This window comes from Neoarius graeffei, chromosome 6 (assembly GCF_027579695.1).
Source record: "Neoarius graeffei isolate fNeoGra1 chromosome 6, fNeoGra1.pri, whole genome shotgun sequence".
NCBI classification, from domain to species: domain Eukaryota; kingdom Metazoa; phylum Chordata; class Actinopteri; order Siluriformes; family Ariidae; genus Neoarius; species Neoarius graeffei.
The window spans coordinates 108,162,547-108,171,674 of record NC_083574.1 but is presented as its reverse complement, the minus strand read 5'-3'; positions in this window follow the sequence as shown (position 1 = coordinate 108,171,674).

Sequence of the window (9,128 nt, the reverse complement as noted above, 5' to 3'; positions counted from 1 at the left end):
ATGGATACTCATCAGTGCTTGTGACACCTCTGTTCTTGACGAGCCCAGGTCGAACACCTTTAACATTTCGGTGAAGGCACTGAAGGAGGCACAGGCCAGGGTCTGCCAGTCGAATTCAGCTGTCCCCCAAAGCCGAGCCCGGCCGGTCAGGTGAGTGATGACATACCCCACCTCGGCTCCCTCCGTCGAGAAAGTCCTGGGCTGCAGAGAGAACTGGATATGGCAGCTGGTCAAGAATGGCCGGACCTGATTTGGGTGACCATTGAAACGTTCCGGATTACTGATCTTCGGTTCCGGGTCACCAGGAGCCAGAGCAGGTGGAACATGAGTGGATGGAGTGGTGAGAACTTGCAGGACCTGGGTTAGCTGCTGCTGTTGGAGCTGTTGGTCAAGCTGAAGCAGAGATGCAATGTCGCCGGCAATTTCACCCTCTGTACGTTCCAGTCACTGCAGGGCGGTCACTTCAGGCTCAATCACCATGCTGGTCAGGGAGGGTGCTGGGTCCATGATGGTCAGATAGTTCTGTCAGGGGAAACAGACAAGGACCCAAGAGCGCAAGTTAAATGTTGAGTTTTATTGATAACAGGGGAAAGGGAGGATGTGCAAAGTTCAGTGGCAGGAGGACTGAGAGGCAGGGATGGCTGGTGGGAGCATGGTGGTGATGTCTGTGGTCTCCCATCCAAACACTGACCAGGCTTGACCCTGCTTAGCTTCAGAGATCAGACAGGATCAGGTGTTGTCAGAGTAGGGAGGCTGTAAGCTGACGGCACTAGGTGTTCAGGCAGTCTCCCAGCGAGCAGTCCCTCAGCAGACAGACAGGACAGCACAACAGGCAGGAGTGGGGAACAGGCTGGAACACAGAGTCACAGATCAGGTAGCAAGATAAGGGACAGAAATGCAGGGTCAGGTTACCAGGACTGAAGAGTTGACGGAGTCGACGCCTAGAAGACGATCTGACACTGAAGCTTGGGAGGACAGCAGCTTAAATACACACAGAGGAGGAGCAGGTGATAGGCAACAGCCAATGACAACCACTGAGAGTTAATAAGAGGAAGTGTATGTGGGCGTGGCCTGTAATGCTGAGTGGAGAGGAGTGGAGATGTTACCTGAAGAGAGGAAACCCACAGGTAGGACCATGACACCCGTGTTGCATCCATGAGACCATCATAGGAGGAGGGACGCTGGACGCCTGGACAGATTGGTGAGGAAGGCAGGTTCGGTGGTGGGCATGGAGCTAGAGACCCTCACCTCAACAGCAGAGAAGAGAACTCTGAACAGACTGGATTCTGTAATGGACAATCCAAACCACCCCCTTCACACCATTTTCACCAACCAAATGAGTCTCTTTAGCCACAGATTCCGTGCCCCCTCATGCAGGACAGACAGGCTACGGAGGTCCTTTGTCCCATGGGCCATTCAACTGTTCAATAGCACACAGAAGGACAACAAGGACATCATCATTGGGGACTGGACTGCCTAACACCCATGTCGTCCATTTATTCCAGGCTTCTTTGCTTGTGTGTGTGTGTGTGTGTGTGTGTGTGTGCGTGCGCGTGTGTGCCTGAGCTGGCGTGTGTGTGTGTGTGTGTGTGTGTGTGTGTGTACTGTGCAATACACTTTTCACCGGATTTCTCACTGTGAAAATTGATAAGTCTGTTTTTGTTCACTGTAATCCCTCTCTGTCTCTCTCTGTGTGTGGGCGTGAGTGTGTGTGTGTGTGTGTGTGTGTGTGCTGAGTGTGTGTGTGGGTGGGTGGGTTTTTTGACTGTGCAATACTTTCTTCACTGGACTTTTTACTGTGACAATTGAGAAGCATCCCCTCTATCATGGCTGACACTTGCTATTTGTTCACTTGTTATTTGTTCACTTAATGTTTCACTTTAATATCTCTCTTTGCACTATACCAGAAGTTTTTGCTCTTGGTTGAATTAGTGTAATTTAGTGTTGATTTAGTGTAATTTAGTGTAAAGTTGATCTAGTGTAATTTCTTCCCTCTCTGTATCTTAATATGTGTTTTTTGTACATTTGTGTAAGCTACTTGACACTTTAATTTCCCTCTGGGGATCAATAAAGTTACTCTACTCTACTCTACTATAAAACGAAAATATTGAGCACCTGACGCAAATATTGTTCTGTGACACATATCATGATGTCGGGAAAACCTAAAACTCCGTTTTCCACCTTTTACACGCAGGCATGAAAACGGAGTTTTCAGAAATCTCCACTTTGCCCAGAGTTTTCAAAGATATCCGTTTTCAGTGACTGAAACCTCCATTTACGTGTAAATGAGAGGTGCAACCACATAAATAAATATGGGTCTTCATTGATATCTGGCTATGTATAAACGGAGTATGGAACTGCTGATGCCCCCAAAGGCTGAGCTAATTTCACGTGCCGTATGATAGAGTCCCCTATAACCAGAGCTCTTTCAGGTTTCTCAGCGGGTGCATTACTAAGGAGAGCAAACCTGTTCAACACGTGATGCGGAGAGGAGTGGTGCTCCTGTGGGCGAGCCTCAGCGGTAGCTTTGGCTCTACGTTTATGCCGCCGAGTCATCACCCATTCGCCCCGCTGTAAGGGCTCTAATGCTGGAGTTGGGGGATTGTTAACTTCACCTAGGGCATCCAGACTTTCCCCTACAGAAACTACACTGTTCTCACGCTCACTGGCCTTCTCTAAAGCCTGGACATGCACTTCTACCACTATAATCTTCTCTGTCAGAGAGCTAAATAATCTGCACTTATCACAAATAAAGCTATCACTAGTATTATTTCTGGGGATTTTAACTTCCATGTTGATAATCCAGATAACACGTATGCAAATGAATTTCTTACACTGATTGATGCCTTCAACCTAACACAACATGTACAAGGGCCAACACACTCCCATGGCCACACCCTCGACCTTGTCATCACTAAGGGTCTTAATGTATCTACTAGTGTCATGGACCTGGGTATATCTGATAATTTCTGTGTTTTCTTTGATGTTTCCATTTCCCCTCACTTTCAAAACAAGTCTGTGACTGTAAAAAAGAGGGTAATTACCAATGGCACAGCAGCTCTTTTTGAGCAGACACTCTCAGAACTCCCATGTCAATCTTCAGATTGTGCAGATGATCTAATGGAAATTTTTAATTCAAGAATGAATCATATTATGCATGCTATTGCTCCTTTTAAAACCAAAAGAGTCATAGACAAAGGAAAAGCACCCTGGAAACTAAATCCAACAGTTAAAATGTTAAAGAGGGAATGTAGAAAGTCTGAAAGAAAATGGCGTAAATCTAAACTCCAGATTCATTATCAACTCTACAAAGGGATGTTATGTAAATACAACTTAGAAATTTCTAAAGCAAGACAGTCTTTTTTTTGCTGACATTATTAATAGTGTAGCCGGGTGCCCCGCCTCCGAAGTCTGAAGTGCAGGCCCGCATTGTAGCGCACCTGCGTTCAGTTAATTAATTGCAGGGGCTTTATAGGAGCAGCCTTTTTCCTGTTTGGTGCACAGCCTGACTTTTTGGATTATCTTGGCCCTAGGCTTTTGTTGCTAGCAGGTGAGCAAGGCTTGTAGTGCACTTTTTTTATTTAGTTTAATTTTTTTACTTATCTGTGTATTTTGCCTGATAGGTTTCTGTGGCTTGTGAGTCCCGCGTGAATGCACTGTGGGCCTCTATCGCGTTAAGCCAGCTGATTCCTTGTGCAGGTGCGTTTTATTCTTTTAAAAGTTTTTTATTTCTTGTTAAGTTGGTTTTGATTTGTCCTTTGGGATTTGTTAGCAGGAAGGCTCAGCACAGTGATGACCGAGTGAGGGACTTGGCGTCATTAGTACCGAGGCAAGGTAATGTTGTGTGACATTGTAATTGGTGATTTTTATGCTTTGGTCTAATGACGCTTGTGTTCCTTTATAGGGAAGACTCAAGCTGCTTTGCACTACTGCTGCTTTGCTTTGTTTAGTTTTGTTTCATTTTGTTTTTTTATTTTGCTTTATGACTTTCCCCATTTGTTTTGCGAGTTTGTCTGCCGCACCTTTATCCTATTCTGTTTCCCCGTGAGTGTGAGCGCGGGGAGACTGAATATAGATTGTTTAGCTGGGGCTTCGCGCCTGTTATGGTCCAGGTGTAATGGTGTTTTTGATTTATTGTCAAACCAACTGTGGGGTTTTATTTTTTTCTATTTTGATCACATTGCATTGCATAGCCCTTGCTGCTTGTGCTTAGTTCTGCCGCAGGTATTGCCAGGTCCATTGGAGTGCGGGATCTTTTTGGTTTCTCTTGTCAGCTTAACATTTTTAGTTCACTGCATGTTTAGTGGGCTTTTTGTAGTGTTCACCCTTTTTTCTGTATGTTTGCAGTGCGCCTTTCGTTGCAGTGCGTGTGGGTAGACTTGCTGTGCGTGTGCGCGTGTGACTATTCCCATCACAGGTCTTGGGTGTCTCCTTTGGTTCTCTGCACTCTCAGTGGTTTGTACCTGGCTACTCCCCCTGCTGGTAGGCTTAGCTGGCTATGTAAATGTGTGTGTATAGTTATACGTCTATTTAAATGAGGCTCATTTAAATAAGCTAGGGGTGGTGGAATTTCTGTATATATTAATGACTCTTGGTGTTCCAACTACACTATTAAGGAATCTGTCTGCACACCTGATCTTGAACTCTTGTGTCTGAGTCTAAGGCCTTTCTACCTACCCCGTGATTATGGAAACATTTTTATTAGCGTGGTTTATATTCCACCGAGCGGTAACGCAGCAATTGCTGCCTCACGCATAGCAGACTGTGTTCATAAACAGCTTCAGAGCAAGCCAGATGCACCGATGTTTGTTTTAGGCGATTTTAATCACTGCAAAATGGAATGTACCCTTCCCGGATTTCAGCAATATGTCACTGCTGCTACACGGAAAAGTAATATCTTGGACAAATGCTATGGTAACATCAAAGATGCCTATGCTTCAAAAATTGGCCCTCCCCTTTCAAATTCAGACCACAACACGATACGACTCATTCCAACTTTTAAACCCGCTTTAAAAAGGAGCAAGCCACTCATAAAGTCTGTCAGTGTGTGGCAGGAGGGTAACACAGAGGAGTTAAGTGGCTGTTTTCTGGCCACGGACTGGAGCATTTTTTATGAGGACTGCAACATTGATAATATAGCAGAGGCCATTATAGGGTATATTCAGTTTTGCATTGACACTGTGGTGGCAAAAAAGACTGTAAAAATATACCCTAATAATAAGGACTACATTACACCTGAAATCAAACAGTGCATTCTAAGGAAGAAACAGGCGTTTAGGACTAACAACATCATGGAACTCAAAGCCATTCAGAAAGAATTGAGGGGGGAAATAAGGGAGGCACGAGAGCAGCATAGCCTGCGTGTGAGGGATGCTCTCTCCAACAAGAACTCTAAACAGTTGTGGGATGCTGTTAAAGACATGACCAACCTTAGATCTGCAAAAGGAGGAGAATTGCATGTTATGAATGAGTTAGAAAAAGCAAATGAGCTAAATGACTTTTACAGACGATTTGACTGTGCTGCAAATGGGGTGTTGGAGGAATGCAATAGTTTATTGAGTTCGATTTTATGTGATCAATCTAAAAGAATTGTAATTAATTCAGAAACCGTAGCCAGGGTTTTTGGAGGGCTACACACAAAAAAGGCCACAGGGCCAGATGGTATTTCTGCCTTGCTTCTCAAAACATTCGCTAGGGAGTTAGCCCCAGCTTGGAGCCCCCTATTTCAACTCTCTATTGATTCACACAGCATACCTAAAGTTTGGAAAAGAGCTATCATTATTCCTGTCCCCAAAAAACCCTGTCCGAAATATAACAATGATTTTAGACCTGTAGCCTTAACATCTATAGTAATGAAGTCTTTTGAACGTATAATGGTTGGAAATCTGAAGCAGGAAGTACAACATTTATTAGGTCCTTATCAGTTTGCCTATCAGAATAACCGAGGCACTGATGATGCTCTAAACACTACAACACATTTAATTTTAAAGCATCTTGAAAACACAAAGGCCTATGCTAGACTGTTGTTTATGGATTTTAGTTCCGCGTTCAATACGATCCTCCCACAGATCCTTTTAAAGACGCTGGATCAGATGGATGTTAACCCATTCTTAATCAAGTGGTACTTTGCTTTTTTTTTACTGGTAGGCAGCAACAAGTGAAAGTTAATTCCACCCTGTCTCACATACAGGAAATAAATACAGGCGCTCCTCAAGGGTGTGTGAGTTCTCCCATTCTCTTTACATTATACACAAACAATTGCAACAGTCAACACAGTAATAATTATATCAAGTTCTCAGATGACACAGCTTTACTGAGTCTTCTGTTAGCTCAGTCCAACACTGGAGAGTACTGCACAGAGGTGCAGGACATAGTGCTGTGGTGTGAGGACCACAATCTTATTTTAAATGTGGACAAGACAAAAGAAATGATTTTTGACCCAAGAGGGGTGGGGGATCATAGTCCTGTGTATATTAAGGGGGAGATGGTTCAACAAGTATCACAATTTAAGTATTTGGGCATACACTTTGATTGTCAGTTACAGTGGACCACACATGTTGCATCTGTCTGCTCAAAGATCTGTCAATGGCTGCACTTCCTAAGAAGACTTAAGGTGCATGGCGTTGATGAAAGCATCATGCTCTTGTTTTATAGGGCCACTATTGAATCTGTCATCCGTTATGGCATTACAACATGGTTTGGGAACTTAAGTGTAAAAGGCAGAACACAACTGCAGACTCTTGTGAAGAGGGCAGGGAAAATAATGGGCACACAGCCCCCATGCTCTTTGCAAGAAATATTTGAAGAGACAGTCAGGAGGCAGGGGTTAAAAATTTCTGCTGATCCAACACATGTGTTACACTATGAGTATGAGCTTCTGCCTTCTGGCAGAAGGTATAGGATGCCAGTATGTAAGTTTAACAGATACAAATTCTCCCTGGTACCTATGTCCATCAAATTAATTAACAACAAGTTGAATAGATAGAGAGAGGGTGTTTGCAGGTGACAAGATAATAGAGCAATGGTCTTGTAGGGGATACTTATTTATTTATTTTAACAGGATGTGCAATATTGGTAGAAAGGTGCACATGTCAATTGGGCAACTGTGCAAGGGGATGGTGGGGGTATTTATTTATTATTTAGAGGGGTGTGCAATATTTAGAGAAACGTGCAATAAGTTTATTATTTTTAGAAGGGGATTGTGCGATGCAGGGAAAGTGTGCAATATGCTGTGTATTTATGAGTGCTGCTTGTTGCCTATGTGAAGGTATTTGACTAAACATTTGGAGGAGAATTGTGCAATAACTGTTGGACTGAGGTTTTTTATGGTGTGTGTAGGGAGTGGACAGTGTGTGTGTGTGTGTGTGGGGGGGTGTATTTGTTATCTGTGATGATGTTATATGTTGTTGTGTTATATGTGCTATGTATGATGCCAATGCCCTGTAAGCCCAAGACAAATTTCTCTGTATAGAGACAATAAAGATCAATCAATCAATCAATCAAACTAAAATTAATATATTGTAATAAACATATATTTTTGCATTGATCACTCTGCTTTAGCTTCCAGCTCTATCTGTATTCAGTTATATTCACTTTCCATATACTTAAAAATAAATTATTGCTTGAACTTGAGCACTGGGTCTCTGCTGCCTTTATTGATTGTAAACTTGTGTGCCAGTACATGCTGATGTGTTAGAGGTGCCGTCTTTTGGCCTAAACCTTTTTGGTCCCTTCGGGGTGGCATAGTCGGGTTCCATTGTGTGCCGTGGTTGCGGTTGCGCCCGGTCACAATAGGAATATCAACAATGCCCGTGTGCTATTTTCTACAGTTGAAAAGCTAACAAACCCATCAAAACAAATGCTTTCTGAATTTCTCTCAGTTAATACATGCAATGACTTTGCATCTTTTTTCAAAGGAAAGATTGATAAAATACATATGAATATAGCCACACAGGTGCAAACACTTCAAAATCTGGAACCATTGGATAACAAGAGAGGGGGTCATAATACAATGTCAACATTTAGTTTAATTGATGTTGAGACTCTGAGAAAAACAGTACAAAGTCTCAGCTCCTCCACATCTGAACTGGACATTTTACCTACAGTCTTTTTCAAATCTGTTCTTCACCTAATATCAGACGAGGTACTTCAGATTATCAACACCTCCTTACGAACTGGCATGTTTCCCTCATCTCTGAAAAAAGCAGTTGTAAAACCCCTACTGAAAAAGAATAACCTGGATGTCTCAGTACTCAACAACTACAGGCCCATATCCAATTTGCCATTCCTTGGTAAAATAATTGAAAAAATAGTTTTTAATCAATTACCTGCCTTCCTGACATTAAACGGATGTTTTGATAAGTTTCAGTCAGGTTTTCGTGCCAATCATAGCACTGAAACAGCTCTTACTAAAGTCATGAATGACTTACATCTTAATTCTGATACTGGTAAAACATTAGTCTTGGTGCTTTTAGACTTAAGTGCTGCATTTGACATGGTAGATCATTCCATACTGTTACATCGACTGGAGCACTGGGTTGGATTTACTGGTATAGTAATCAACTGGTTAAAATCTTACCTACAACAATTTTTTTTTTTTATGTGGCCATTGGAGGCCACAGTTCATCACCTGTGTCCTTGAACTGTGGGGTTCCCCAGGGCTCAATCCTGGGACCATTACTATTCAAACTTTATATGCTCCCACTTGGACAAATTTTAAGAATAACTCAATAAACTTCCATAGCTATGCAGATGACACTCAGCTTTACCTAGCTATGTCACCTAATGACTATGCCCCTCTTGAGTCTCTTCATAGATGCATTGACCAAATTAACAAATGGATGTCTCACAATTTTCTTCAGCTGAATGCAGATAAAACTGAAGCAATTATATTTGGCAAAAAGGAGGAAAGGCTTAGGATTGCCACTGTTCTTGAAACTAAAGGTCTTAAAGCAAAGGATACTGTCAAAAACCTTGGTGTCCTTATTGACAGCGAACTTAACTTCAACAGTCATATGAAAGTGGTAAAAAAGTCTGCATTCTATCACCTAAAGAACATTTCTAAACTCAGGGGTCTTATGTCAAAACATGATCTAGAAAAACTTATTCATGCTTTCATCTCCAGTAGG